The sequence below is a fragment of the Camelus dromedarius genome, chromosome X (genome assembly GCF_036321535.1).
Source record: "Camelus dromedarius isolate mCamDro1 chromosome X, mCamDro1.pat, whole genome shotgun sequence".
NCBI classification, from domain to species: Eukaryota; Metazoa; Chordata; class Mammalia; order Artiodactyla; family Camelidae; genus Camelus; species Camelus dromedarius.
In genome coordinates, this window is record NC_087472.1 from 91500992 (window position 1) to 91516677 (window position 15686).

The 15686-nt window shown below is 37.2% G+C and overlaps 1 long non-coding RNA gene across 1 annotated transcript in view; it reads right to left on the reverse strand.

Annotated features, from left to right (window-relative positions):
• Positions 1–5908: 5908 nt before the first annotated feature.
• Positions 5909–15686, reverse strand: part of LOC116151040 (uncharacterized) — a 43992-nt gene continuing 34214 nt past the window's right edge. The window contains exons 2-3 of the long non-coding RNA XR_004134828.2: positions 7857–7975; positions 5909–5930 (exon numbers count right to left, since the gene is read on the reverse strand). This is a non-coding gene — a long non-coding RNA (uncharacterized LOC116151040). The remainder of the gene's footprint in view (positions 5931–7856; positions 7976–15686) is intronic.

The following is a 15686-nucleotide window of genomic DNA, read 5'->3' on the forward strand; positions in this document are numbered from 1 at the left end:
TTCCAAATAGTGAATGCTTACGGGCAGAGTTCCTTCTTTTACTCAGTCCATTCATTTATTACGTTTAGAATTCTGTTAGGAAATTTCTTCTAAGAAAAGGGTTCCTGTACTTCACATAACTCATTCTCTTTCATTACAAACATACTAAGGCACTATTGCCAAGTCTCTCAATGTTTTAAAATTAGGTCACACACAAAATTTTAGGTTTAGGGCTCCTGGAAAGTAGCAGAGGCTCTTCACATTGTAGATAACTGGTGTTTGGGAGGTCTGGAATGAGGAGGGATTAGCCGTGGAAAATCCGCGGGTACATTTACTGAGGGAAGGCAGAGAGAGCAGAGGATCATGTTCTAGTGGTATGCCAGGTGGGAGAAGGGCTTTTAATCATAAAAAAGCATCGCTTTTCCTAATCTCCTTTTATGCCACTGACCTTCCAAAAGTGCCAAGAAGGAGCTAAGACATATATTACTTCATTATAAGATTAAGAACATAAAGCACAAGGAAAATAAGTGTCCACTCAAAATAAGCACATAAACTGAGTCCCTGAAAATCCTGAGATCTTTACCTCTAAGCTCCACTCATACATTACCCTGGGGAGCTCTACCTTTGGTTAGAGGTGGAATTAAGATTTCTGAATAAATTTTCCAATACTCATCACATTCCCATGTTTCAAACTTCAAATGATTTAAAGGGTCTATAGTAAAATTTTCTCTTCTATTTCTGTCTCTCAGTCAGTCTGTTCACCTTCCCAGAGGCAATCAGTGTTACCAGTTTCTTGAGGATCCTTCCAGAGATATTTAATACTTATGAGAGAAAATACAAATATACACACACAGCAATTTTCAAATTTTACACAAATGGTAGTACACCATAAACATTATTCTGTACCCGGTTTGTTTGACTTCGTGTAAGTATATCACAGATAGCATTCCCTATCTGCAGTAAAGTTTTTATACGTGCTATTTGTATGCCACCAGTATCATCTATTTTTCCACTTTCAGGAGAACTATGTGGTGAATGGAAAGCACATAGGAACTAGTTCACTTACCAACTAGCTTTGAGATGCGGGCAAGGCACCTAACTCTCTGAACCTTGGATTCTTCACTGAGTGATGCTAGTAACGCCTTTCTCCCAAGTTCGTTGTGGCAACCATATGAGCCTGAAATTGGGAGTCAGGCAGCCTGGCTAACTGAACACTTACATGATCCTGGGCATTTATTTGGTCTCTCTCAGCCTCAGTTTCGTTTGTTCCATATGCACTTTCATGGATAACCACAAACAAAAAACCACAGACAAGAAAGTTCACTGATCATAAGAGTACTGTCTGAATTATCAAACAAGAAACACATTCACATAATCATCATATAGGTCAACTAATAATTACCAAAAACCCAGAAGCCCATACCTTGTGCTGTCTCTCAGTTACTATCCGCCCTCCAAAGGTAACATTACCCTGACTTCTAATGTCATAATACAACCTTGCAGGTTTTTGAATTTTATACAAATGGAATTCATAGGTATATATTTTTTGTTGTCTAGCTTCCTTTGCTCAACTTTTGGTTTGAGATTCATCCATATAGTTGAAATAGTAGTAGTTGTTCGTTGTCATTGCTCTGTTGCAAGAATTTGCCAGAAATTATATGTTCCTTTTACATAATGAACAAATATTGACGTGTTTTTGCATTGTTTTCAGTTTTTATTATAATGTTGTTCTAAACATTCTAGTGCATGTATGCATTCTGTTAAATTTATACCTAGGAGTAAAATTGCTGGAGTACAGAGTAAGCTTATGTCCAGAATACTCAGTAATTGTCAGTACAAGTCTAAAAGTTTCAATCAGGGATTATAGTTGCAAGCACCAGAAATCAATTCTGGCAGATTTAAGAAGAAAGGAATTTATTGAAAGATCACTTAGGCAAGGAGAAAGGAAAGCCAGGTGGGTGGAAACACAGCCAACATCAGGAGAACAATGTTTCAGTCATGCTATGTATCAGACCTCATAGTTTGCACAGTCAACATTGAACTCTTGCCCACATACTCATAATGCTGCATTTCCATGGCTGTTACTGCTGGAAACAAATGCCTCTGTCTCAGCCTATTTGCATCCCTAGCTACTGATTCAAAGCCTGATGTGTGCACAGCTGATAGGCCAGGCCCAGGTTACATGGCCAGGCCATAGCTGCAAGGGAGCCTGGAAAAGTGATGTGTAAGGCAGGCACCTTCCAAACAGAAGAACAGAATAGGGTGCAGATATTGGTCATAAAAAACCTATTTCTAAGATTGACTATTTCTTCCTAAGTTAAATATCTGGAAAAAACACAAACAGGTATTGATCTCCTTCCATTACAAAATAAAACAACAACCTAAGTTCAGCTCTTCAAAAATCAGGCTTTTTCCTTGACTATGTATTTAATAAATATGACATGAGTATTAATCTGAACATAAATTTGAGGTTTCTAAAACAACTTTAAAAGATTTTATAGCTTTTAGAAAGCAGAAATCCAGTACTACATTATACCAGAGACTTTTTCCTAATGAAGAAAAAAATGCTTTCTTCCTCCATGTTTTATCATAGTTTTTTAAGTATGTGCATACGTGGCTTTACTCACCACCTCACTGAGGCAGACACTGCCTGGGAGTCACCTAGTTCTTGCCCCCAGACCACTTGGTACAAATTTAGAGCATCTAAGGCCAGTACTTTGCCCCTATATATTCCTTGGTTAACTTTTGAACAATAAGCCTGTTTTAGTCTCTCTTGTATCGTCACCCTCTTAACATTCTCTGTGTTCTTCTCCTGATGGTTTTCGCTACTGGCTCCATTCAACTGTGGAGCCTACTGAAAACTTCATTCCATTGTTACCAAAGTCCTATCCATCTTAAGCTTCTGAGGGGAAGAAAGCTCTCTCTCTTCTTGCCTTAATGATAATTAGCCCCTTCTTAAGCCCCCTACTTCCTCCCCTTTAGCTCATCTGAGCAGAGGCTGCCAGGTCTCCCATACAGTGAGCCTTGAATCCAAGAAGTGAGTTGGCATTTCAATGCATTTGCAAGGTTGCTTCTGCAGTTTTCCCATTCTTTTGTAAAATCGCATTCTCCTTGGAGATGCACCGCACTAGTATTCTACTCTCAGTCCCTCCTAATTGTGGCCAATCCACTTGCCACCTGGTTATCTATTCCCTCACCAAAAAGCCCGACTCCCAGTCTTCCTCTCCTAGGATAATTCTAAGAGATTTTAACGTTTATGGAGATATTTCATCCAACTTCATGGCTTTGTGATTCCTCTAGCTCCCCATTCAAAAGTTCATGACCTAAACATTGTCCTGGCTTAGAAACTGGTCCACTTTAGCTTCCCACTTTCTGACCACAAGTTAATACTTTTTATCTTTCTCACTACCTTATTTGCACCTGGTAGCTTCACCTTGTTAAATTTAAAAATTTTCACACACAATGGTTTCCACACGTTTATGGTCTCCAAATGTGGGTGGCTTCCCAGTACACTTGCCAGTTATTTTACTTGGTCTTGGTCAGCTCTTTTCCATTCCCATCAACGCCTGTTCTAAAACTTACCCCAAGTTGTTCCTCCAAACAACTGCTGATTTCATTCTCAGCAGATGACCTTGCCTTTATATCAGTGGAAAAATTGAGGTCATCAGGGAGGTCTCACTCAATTTTTCTGTAAACATATCTATATTCATTGGTTTTTACTTTCTTTCCTTCACTCTAGAAGTCTGCAATGTCCCTTACCAGTTCAAGGCCAACTCATGCCGGTAGCCCGACTCAATCTCCCTTTGTATCTGCCCCGTCCTTGCTCTGTCAGTCATCTCTTTCTCAGCTTCTTTACTGGATCCTCCTTCAGTCTATAAACACCTGAAGACCTTTTCATTTGAAAAGACCCTTATACCTGTGTCCTATTCAACCACCATCCAGCTTCTTTCTGTTCTTCCATTTTCAGATCATTTGAAAGCACAGAAAAACTGGCTTTCTTGGGCTTTTCACATCAGTTTTACCCCTTGAGCTCTGAAACTTGCATTTCTCACTCCTCCACTGAACCTGTTTTCCCTAAGATACATACTGACCTAATTGCCAAGTCGAATATACATTTTCTAGTCTTATGTAACCAGAATTCACTCTGACACTGCTAATTGCTTTCTCCTTTCAAAGTGTAATCTTGTTTTTTTTTTCCTGATTAAATAAACAGAATTTGTTCATTAGTCTTTTAGTCTATCCAGGCAGCTGTAATGAAGTACCACTGTCTGGGTCACTTATATACAAAACAAATTCATTTCTTACCATTCTAGGGACTGAAAGTCTGAGATCAAGGCGTCAGCATGGTCAGGTGAAGGCCCTCTTCCAGGCCCCAGACTTCTCACTGGATCCTCACGTGGCTACAGGGGGAGGGAGCACTCTGAAACCTCTTTTATAAAGCACTGATTACATTCATGAGGGCCCCACCCTTGGGACTTGAGCACCACCCAAATGCCCCACCTTCTAATACCATTACTTTGGGGGTTAGAATTTTAACATATGAATTTTGGAGGGACACAACATTCAGACCATAGCAATTACAGAATATTTGGAAAATACAGGAAAGTACAAAGAAGAAAAATAATATCACCTGTAATGACACTAATCGGTGATAACCACTGTTAACATTTTGAAGTATATTCATGTACGTCAATAGATAGATATATGCAGGCACAATCTGTTCAGTAGCTTTTCTCTGCTTTTTACATAACATTATATTGGGCATATGTTCCTATATCCTTAAATATTTTTGAAAACGCTTATAACTGCTGCATCATATTCTATGAAACGGATGAATTGTCATATATTAGCCATTTCTCTATTAGCTATCTGACCTATATTTTTAATCTTTTCTATTATAAAGTTACTATAAACATCCTTAAACATAAGTCTTTGACAATTTCCTTGGAATTATTTCATTAGAATAAATTATTGAAAAAGAATTACTGGGTGCAAGGGTATAACTATTTTCTAGGTTTTGCTGCACAATGTTGAACTGACTTCCAGGAAAGTGGTGGAGATTCACGTTCTCACTTGCAATGGGTATGAGTGCTTGTTTTCCTTTTTTTGGTCTTAAAACTTTCTACTCTCTTTTCATTATAATGTTCTCTGTTCTATTTCCTCCATAATATCCTCTTCTAGTTCTCCTTGTACTTCTATTTTGTGAGGCTTTTGTCCTCTCTTTGGGAATTTATTTTCCCATAACTACCCCTCAAAGTTGATGTTCCCCATACTTATATTCTTAGTCCACTATCTTTCTCACTCTATTATTCCCTGGGGTTATTTATTTTACTCCAATAGTCTGAACTACTTCCACTAGGTAGAAGATTCCCAAATACAAGACACCAGACCTGGTCTCTCTCCTGAACTTTAGGCTCATGTATAGAGCCATCTATAGTGCATCTGTTTTTTGTTACCCAACAAATAACCCAAAACTGAACCTGTCAAAAAGATGAGTTGGTAGTACAACCAGCCAAGGGGTCACCCAAAGTCACCTATTTACCTTTTCTTTCTTGGTCATCACCCACCACCCCTACCCCACCACAGCTCCCATCACAAGGAGAGAAGACTTTCAGCTTAATTGCCATGTACCTGAGTAGAGAACATGCTAAAGATACAAATATTTTTAAAATTTCTTACTCTTTTTCTTATTTCAGAGAGAAACCTTTGGTGAATTTTGTTATTGGTAGAAGCTAGTTAAGGCCAAAAGTGGGGCTGAAACTTCTATTTCTGACTTTTGTTCCAGAGTAATACTTTTTCCCTTGGAATGTATGTTCTAACCTATATGTCTAAGCTTTTAAAGAATCAGCAAACCATACAAGGATATTCAAAATATAAAATCATATTACCTTTAAGCTGGAAGGCACAGTAGAGACATCCAGTTGAATGCCATCGCTCTGTTTCTTAACAATCTGGAGGCCAGAGAGATTTCATGGCTTACTCAAAGATGCATGGTTAGTTAGTAACAGACATCACTAAAATCTCATTCTTATAACTCTTGGTCCAGTGTTTATTTCACTACATAAATATTTCTACATGTTTTTAACCCTTGTCCTGAGCAACTCTACAAAAAGATATCCATGCACAAGTAACTTCTGGAAAATCCTGCATAGCACACCTTTTAGAGAATCATAACCAGGGCTGCACTATGATATTTATGGGTTTGAGCCATTTGCCTTCATGGGCTACTTCCTCCATAGAAAGCTATTAAAATATATTTATGACTACATTGGCATAAATATTATTGTAATCCAGGGTGGATTCATTATTATGTTTTAATATTTCTTATTTGAAAGGAAATTAAAATATTTGTGTGGGCTCCTACAAGTATCGTACATCAGTCCTGCTCATAATGCATAAGTAAAGACTCGCAGAAGTCTTGTGAAGAGAAAACGTATTTACTTTTGTTTTACCTATTATTTCCAAATTTTTTGCTCACAGGGTCCTATTAACATCTCAAAGATCACTAGTGTTGTATAAAACATGGTTTAGAAAAAAGTGTTCTGTGCTCTCCAACTGCAGGGATACTCTGCAGAAAGGTAGATAGTGATAACAAAATCAAGTTACTCTTCTTGGCTGTGGTTGAGATCTCGGAATTAGCTGTAAAATACTCATAAAAGCCTCTTCAAGATGTTTTATAGAGCAAGCAAGCACATCAAATGTTCACATATGGTTCACATTAACGTATGGAATAGTTGACAATTATATTTCATTAACACATCTTTCTCGTACATGGGAATGGCAATACACCATTAACTCGTGCTTTTGCTCCTTAAACTAATCAACTAAAATTAGATGTCTATAAAACTCGATTCCCAACTCATTTTCAGAAGATGGATAATAGAAATTTCATGAATGAGAAATCAGTGTTTACTGCATATGGTGACTACTTTAAAATGTGGCTGCATTCTCTATGCTTTTATGATTCTTTTGACACATTGATATGGAACAATCAATTGGTATCTCATGTCTATAACAACTGTTAATATTCCTCTTAAGAAGAAGTGTTTCTTATGAGTATCATCATGGAAACCTGGGACATTATCTGAGGTCTGGAATGAGAGCTATGCCTGAGATTCCAGAGAAACGTCTCTTTCTCAAGGGTCTAAGTTAGTTGGTGAAGAAACAGATGTCATTTTAGGAGCTATATACATTCTCTATAGTTGGGTTCAGTTCAGTAACATTCACTGAGTGCCTTCTGTGTGTCAGGTACTAGGCACAAATGAAATACAGCCCCATGGGTAAAGAGCTCAAATCTAATATGTATACAGCAAGTTTTAATACCGTGTGGTGGGAGGTATGCACAGGATGTTATGGAAGCATATGGGGGCAGCAAAGGGAGATGCTGGGTAGGCACCTAGCCCAACCAGTGTAAAAAGGAAAGAGAGAAAAAAGATGAGGTGGTAAACAGGCTTACTGAGGAATGAAAGAGGAGCAAAGGACAGGAAACAATGCCTAAAGAAAACAGTTTGAAAAATGGGATGCACTTTGTTTCAGTTTCCAAATAAATTAAGTAGAACAATTTTGGAACAGGCAGGCAGCAAAGTTTCATGTTATATTTAAAGAATAAATTTGAAATTGTAGAGATGAGAGAGGCAAAGAGCTGTTACATGAGAGACTATTTGCTTGTTTTTATAGCAAGGGAAGGCTATGAAGTCTAAAAATCAGAGTTAGAAATTTACAACAATCACATATCTTCCAGATGTATACTTTTATAGAGATCCTATGATATACTGGCAGGTAATGAGTCAGGATAGGATAACCTTATGCCACAGGAGCAAACAAACAAACAAACAAAAAATCTCAGTAGTTTAACACAAAATTTAGATTTCACTCACCAAGTCTGTGGTGGGTCTAGAGATTCTCCAAAGTAAACAATTCCATGAGAAGACCAGAGGTGCAGGCTGTTTTGATCTTTCATCTCCATCAACTCAACATGATATCTCCTCCACGTTTGCTGTGGGAAAGGAAGGAAATACTAGAAGGTCAAACACTGGCTATGAAACACTTTGGTCTGGAAGTGACACCTAATGTTTCTCACAATATTGGCCAGACCTAATTACATGGTTTGCCAATGCGTAATACTTCTCTGTATTTGTAGGAGAGGAAAACTGGGTTAGGAAGAACACAGATGACTCTATCGCAACAGTCTTTAGATAGAAATGCCTTTTTGTGAGCTCAAAGACTTAACTCCCTGAATCAATAATAGTTGATTGGTATTCTTTTCAAAAATATTTTAAAGAATAATAGAGTCAGAGTGTTTAAATTTTCCATACGGATTTTCAAGCAGCTAATTAACTGGTTATGTATAATTTTCAGTATAAAATCTTTAACTGCTTTTAGGAAGTAACCACATACTTATCAGAAAGCTAAGGTCAATAGCCACTGTGAATATTTAAACTTTCTAGAGTAATAGAATAGTCAGTATTATTTTTTATGGTAGTCAAGCTTTCTCAAAGTGGAGCACTCTCATTAAGATTAACTGTGGTACCTGCTAAGAATGAAGATTTCTAGCCCCACCTACAGAATGAGACTCTCTGGAGGTAAGAAACTGCAAGCTTTCCTTGGAATTATTATACATACTGATGTTCAAGAATCTTTGACCCAGAGGAAGTAGATGGCCAATGCTGGGGAAAGGAAACAATGGACTTTCTTGAAACCTAATTGTGGAGCAGAGCTTGCCTTGAGACTTGCCTAGTTGAAGGCAAGAAGTAGTTCTGAATTAACTCATGTTAGTCCTGGTTAGAAGAAATCTCAACAAGCAGGACCCTCCTGGGAGCATCCCAGCTGTCTATTCAGCAGGGAAATCCTACCATGCTCTGAATCATTGGACCTAGTTTGAGCACAGAGCTAATTCAAGAATCATGCTTTTCACTTTGATGTTTTTATTTTCACCTCTTGTTTTTTCTGGGTATCTCCATCTAGTGTTATTGCTTTAAATATCTTCTAGATGCTAACTCTGCAAATATACCTCTCTAGACAGACCCTCTTTTCTAACTCCAGACTATTGCCAGCTCAACATCTCCATTCTGATATGGCTAGTAGACCTTTCAAAGTTAACATGTCTAAAACTGATCCTTAGTAATCTTCCTCTAAACGTCTCCTCCCATGGACTGACTCCTCCATCTCAGTTTATGGCAACTTCATTTTTTGTTGATTCAGGCCAAAGTTCTTAGAGTTATCCTTGACTTCCCTTTCTCCCACATATACCATCAAAATCTCTAACAAATGCTCTTAACTTTGTTTTGAAAATATACCCAGGTTCTGATCACTTCTCATTCATCCCCACTGTTATTACTTCAGCCTTAGTCCCCAGCATCTATTATCTGGCTTATTTAAAAGCCACCTAAATGGTCTGTTTCTTTCTTAAGTCCCCTTTAGTCTGTTCTCAACATGGCAGCCAACATGACTCTTTTAAAATATTATGACAGATCATAACCACTCTTGTGCTCAGAATCCTCTAAAAGGTTCCCCACATCACTCAGAGGGAAAAGAAATCAAAGTTCTAACAATGCTCTGCATGCATGATCTTGCCCTTCTTTCCAACCTTATCTCCTATGTGTTTCCCTTTTCATTCATTTCAGATACAGTAAACTTTTTTATTTTCTTTAACACACCAGTCCTGGTCTCTCCTTTGTACCTGCTCCTTCACCTGTCTGGATAATTTTCCCGGGATATTTTCAGGTCATCCTTCAGATCTTTGTTCAAAGGGCATCTTCTCAATGTGGATATAGTGATAAATGATAAGGAGAAAGAGAGGGATACAATGTTCTGGGTTGGAAGGAGAGTGGTCCACTGTAGCTAAACTGTCACCCTCCTCCCAGTCTAGCACATTATATCCTCTTTCTTTCACTTTAGCACTTGTCATAAAATACACAGTGTATTTTAATTTATATCTCGTTTATTATCTTCTTTCTACATTAGTTTGTAAAGGTTTATGAAAGCAAGCTTTTTATCTGTTTTGTACACTGATGTATTGCAGCATCTAGCACATCTAGTCATTCAACAAACATTTCTTGAAAGAACAAATGAATATTTATCTTCTAATGATAACCAGTCCTTGGTACATATTGTTCTGATACCCATATTTTATTGAAGTTTTGTGACCTGCTATTTCTCCCAGCTTACTAAATATCTTAAAACTTTTCCCTCAAAATTGTTAAGTGGTAAAGAATAACTCAAAGGAAAATGACACAAAGTGGGCATGATGACCAGTGCTTTGGACCCAAGAGGAGAAAATTCCAGGAAAACAAGTCAGAGTAAAAGGAATGGGGCAAAAACTTTTTGCAAATACAGAGGTATGTAGCTGTGGTAGGCAGCCTCTAAAATGGCTTCCAATGATCCTTGCTTCCTTGTATTCAAGAGAAATCTCCTTCCCTTCAATTTGGTTTTGACCTAGTGACTTACTTCTAACAACAGAATATAGCAAAAGTAATGGCATGTCATTTCCAAGATTTGGCTACAAAATGACCTAGTTTCCATGTTGCTTAGCCTCTCTTGTTCTCTCTCACTTTCTCACTCTGATGAAGCAAAATGCCATGTCATCAGGTGTTCTATGGAAAGACCCATAATATGGCAAGGAACTAAGGAAAGCCTCCACCAATAGCCAGCCTGATTCAGCCTTCAGTCTGACTGCCCGTGAGAGGTCAATTCTTCCAACAACTAGGGTGAGCTTGGAAGCATACACTTCTCTTCTGGAGCCTTGAGATGACTGCTGCCCTGGCCAATACCTTGGTTGACTATAGTCTGAGAGACCCTGAGCCAGAGGACCCAGCTAAGCTATTCCTAGTTTTCTGAGCCACAGAAACTATGAGATAATTAATGTTTGCTATTTCAAACCATAATTTTGGGGGGTAATTTGTTACTCAGCCATAAATAACAAATACAATGGTCATAGAGTAAAATGTACAATTGCATATAAGAGTATCTTTTCAAGGAAACATGAATTATTGGTGATAAATGGTAAATTTCAAAGAACTACATTCATAGTAGCATTTATCAAACTGGTTGTAATTATTCCTCCATTCCACAAATATTTTATTTAGAACCAGCTGAGTGACAGGCAGAACTCAAGATGGAAAAAGTATTTACTTTAATAGTTTATAATCCAGTGTAAGGTGAGAGTGATGAGGACAAACATCAAGTCCAGATAGAAATGATTAACAATTCTAGACAAAATAAAACTGAGTTACAATATGTAGACAGACTGGCCATTGGAAGGCCTCTTGGAATTTGTAACCACTGAGTTGAATGCTGACTGATGAGAAAACTGTGGCCATGGGAAAAATCCGTGGGCAGAAAGAATGGCCAAATGCTAATCTGAGAATAAGAAGAGCGTGCAGTGAGGCAGCGAGGGGTTGGATCATGTAGTGTGTTTGGATTTTATTCTAAAGGTAGTAGAAAGTCTTTAAAGAGTTTAACAGGGAGTAAAAGATTCCATTTTAAATGTTTAGATGGTTATTCTGGGTTTTGTATAAAAAATGGACTGTGGTGAACAGGAGGTTAGGGAAAGAAACTTAGGAGACAGTATGGGGTTAGTTACTTTATTGGCAATGGAGCACTGAGTCAACAAGTCTTTGCATGAGGGGAGTATGAGACTGTGAGACCATGGCAGATTCACAAGTGGGTCTTATTTCCTGTCAGTATAATCTGAATGACTGGCAAATTGGTTCGTGCACAGTGATGTTAGGGGAATAAAAAGAAGTCGCATTTGCAAGCAACTCATTTGCTCTTAGGACAGGGTCAAGTTTACTTCTATTAATCAAAGGAACGTTTCAAGATATATTAGACTTGGTGTTCTGTGCAAGGAACAACTCCTCACTGCTCAAGAAGAAAATGCAACTTTGATGTTTTTAAAACAGCTGTTAACATTTTTGTCTGTGTGTGTTCATAAGTAAGATTTTTGACCTTGAAGACTAGCTTCACAGAACTATAAACCAATTAAATGTTAAACACAGTGTCTCTTAACCTTGGTAATAAGTATTCCACATAGAAATGACTCTTCAATTCCCTTTATGCTAATTAGAACTCTAAGTAAAAAACAAATTACAAGTAGAGATATACTCAGTTGATTGGCCTTACAACTGCCATGAAAAAGAAAGAAAATGATAAAATGTGTCATGGGATGGGAAAGTTGAAATGCTTACAGCTGTTACTTTGACAAACTGCTAGCTTGATGCTGACTCATAGTCTAAAGGGCTATGGAAAACTGGGACAAAAGAGAGGTGAAGTAGGAAGTGGGTACAAACTTTCCAAATCACCATGAGTTCTTCAAGTATTATAAAAACAATGTAAGTCTGGTAACATGACTTTTTTGCAAGTTTACCTTTCAAGGGGACCACTGAGAATAAAATAGGCCATTACTACAACTGCATCTTTGTATGAATGTGTGTATTAGTTACCTAAGGTTGCTGTAACAAACTACCACACATTTGGATTAAAGCAGCAGTAATGTATTCTCTCATAGTGCTGGAGGCCAGAAATCTGAAATCAAAGGGTCAGCAGGGTTGATGCCCTCTGCAGACACTGAAAGAGAAACTGTTCCATGCCACTTTCATAGTTTCTGATGGCACTGGCAATATTCAGTATGTTCTTTGGCTTGTAGAAACATCACTCCCATCTCTGCCCCTGTCTTCACAAGGCTTTCTTGCCTGTATCTTTCCAAGTCTCAAATCTCTCTCTCCTTTCTGGCTCTCACTGCCTTGTGCTACAGGTTGGGGGTGGATTTGTGGGAGTAATGAATTTGAAATGAGCCCAGAGCTTTCTGTTCTCCTTAACAATGGCCTAACCACAAGGGAAACTGTTTTGCCAGAGCCTAACCCATTTAGATTTTACCACAGCCTAACTGATCTAGGGGAAGGGAAATACTCAACTCCAGGTCCCTGTAGTCTTACTATCTCATCTAAGTCATTCCTATACTTTGTATCTTCAGTGCTAAAATTGACTATGATTCCTGAAATAAGGAGTCTAAATAAGCAAATTAAACTTTAGAATCAAGTAATTTAAAAAATGTTTAAATCTTGTCCTGCAAAATCCGTAAGTATAGCTGGTGGTTTTACTGTCAAAATTTAAACCTATTATGTAACCTATTATGTAATAAATGAAACTTAAATAAGAGAAGTCATCAAAGTAAATAATTCCTAAGTAAAAACTAAATTGTTACATTAATTATATTTTTGAGGAGTACATGAAAAGTTTCCCATCTTACTCTAATTTAGTAATCACAGTCTCACTGAAGACTGACTCCTAATCATAAGATTATAAAATGTTTCTCCTACCCTCACATTTTATCACATCAATATGGCCCCTGTATAATAACAGGGGTTTACAGCTTAAAGAACTATAATCCTCAGACCTAATTTAAGAAGTCTCTAGGGAAATCCAAAGATAACAGGGGGGACAAAAAGAAGAAAACTAGATGATACTGTAGTCTCTGACACCACAGCTACAGCAAACAGTAAATATCCTCGCTAGATAGACATAAAACCACACACTACAGGCATAGCCATCTCAGTTTCTTCTACTCAGTCTACCATGTCTACATTTCAACAAAAAATTACAAGGCACGCTAAAAAGTAAAAAAAAAAAATCTAAGGAGAAAAAGGAAGCATCAGAAACAGACTTAGATATGGCAGAGATTTTAGAATATCAAGTTAGGAATTTAAAATAGCTATGTTATGGGCTGAATTGTGTCCCCCGTCCCCCAATTCACATGTCAAAGTCCTAATCCCCAGTATCCCAGAATGTGAGTGTATTAGGAGAAAGGGCCTTTAAAGAGGTAATAAAGTTAAATGAATTCATTAGAGTGGGCGCTAACCTAATATAGCTGGTGTCCTTATAAGAAGAGGAAATTAGGACATAGACAAGCACAGAAGGAAGACAATGTGATGACACAAAGAGAAGACAGCCATCTATAGGCCTCAGAAGCAACTAATCCTACTGACACCTTGATCTTGGACATTTAGCCTCCAAAACTATGAGAAAAGAAATTTCTGTTTAAGGCACCCAATCTGTGAGACTGTTCATTATGGCAGCACTAGAAAACTAATACAATAATTAATATGCTAAGGGCTCTAATGGAAAAATTGGACAATGTGCAAGAACAGATGGGTAATGTAAGGAGAAAGATCAACACTCTAAGAGAAAATCAAAAGGAAATGCTAGAAATGAAAAACATCATTAACAGAAATGAAGAATACATTTGATGGACTCATCAGTAGAGTGGACACAGCTAAGGGAAGTAGTGTGCCTAAAGATATGTCAATAGAAACATCCAACAGAAAAGCACAGAGAAAAAAAGGATAGAAAAAATAGAACAGAATATTCAAGAACTGTGGGACAATTATAAAAGTTATATATATATATAAAAGTTGCAACAATATGCTTAAGAAACAGAAAAAGGAGAAGACTCAGAGAAAGGAAGAGAAGAAATATCTGAAATAATAAGGGCTGAGAAATTTCCAAAATTAATGACAGACACCAAACCATAGATCCAGGAAGCTCAGAGACCATGAAGCTGGAAAAATACCCCAAATCTACACCTACACATACTAGTTTCCTAGGGCTACCATAACAAAGTACCATTAACTGAGGGACTTAAAACAACAGAAATTTCTTATCTCACAGTTCTGGGGCTAGAAGTATGAAATGAAGGTGTCAGCAGGGCCCTGCTCCCTCTGAAACCTGTAGGGAAATCCTTCCTTGCCTCTTTTTAGCTTCTGGTAGTTTGTTGGCAATCTTTGGCATTCCTTGGCCTACAGCTGGATAACTCCAATATTTGCCCTCATTATCACATGGCATTTCACCTGTGTATCTCTGTACATAATTATATTCTTAGAAGAACATCAGTCATACATTATAACTTAACTAATTACATCTGCAATGACCTTATTTCCAAATAAGATCACATTCTGAGGTTCTGGGAATTAGGACTTCAATATATCTTTTTTGAGGGGTGGAGGGAATGACACAAATCAACTCATAATAGCATATAATATTCAACCTGCAAATAAGCAAAGACAAAGGGAAAAATTAGAAGGAAGTCAGAGGGGAGGACAAACTTACATACAGAGAAACAAGAATAAGAATTTTATCGAACTTTTCTTTAGAAACTATGCAAGCAAAAAGAGAGTGATACGAAATATTTAAAGTTTTGAAAGAAAAAAACAACCAACCTCGAATTCTGTACTTTGAAAAATTATCCTTCAGAAGTGAAGGAGAAATAAAGATTTTCTCAAACAAATAAAAACTGAGGGAATTTGTTACCAGTAGATCTGTCTTGCAAGAAATACTAAATTATTCACAGAGAAGGAAAATTATGTAGTCCAGAAACACAGATCTATATAAAGAAAAGAATATATGAAGGCAAAACAAAATCTTTTATTTTTCTTGGTCTTAATTGATCTAACAGAGAATAGTTTGTTCAAAATAATGATAGCAACAATGTATTTGGTGACTATAGCTTATGGATAAGTGAAATTAACAACAGCAGTATAAGGGACAGGATGGAGAAACTGAATATACACTGTTACAAGTTACTTGCACTATCCGTGAAGCAATATAGTGTTATTTGAAAGTGTATTAAGTTAGTTGTAAATGTATATAGCAAACTCTACAGCAACCATTAAAATTTTTTTAAAGAAGTATAAAAAATAATTTTATTAAATTAA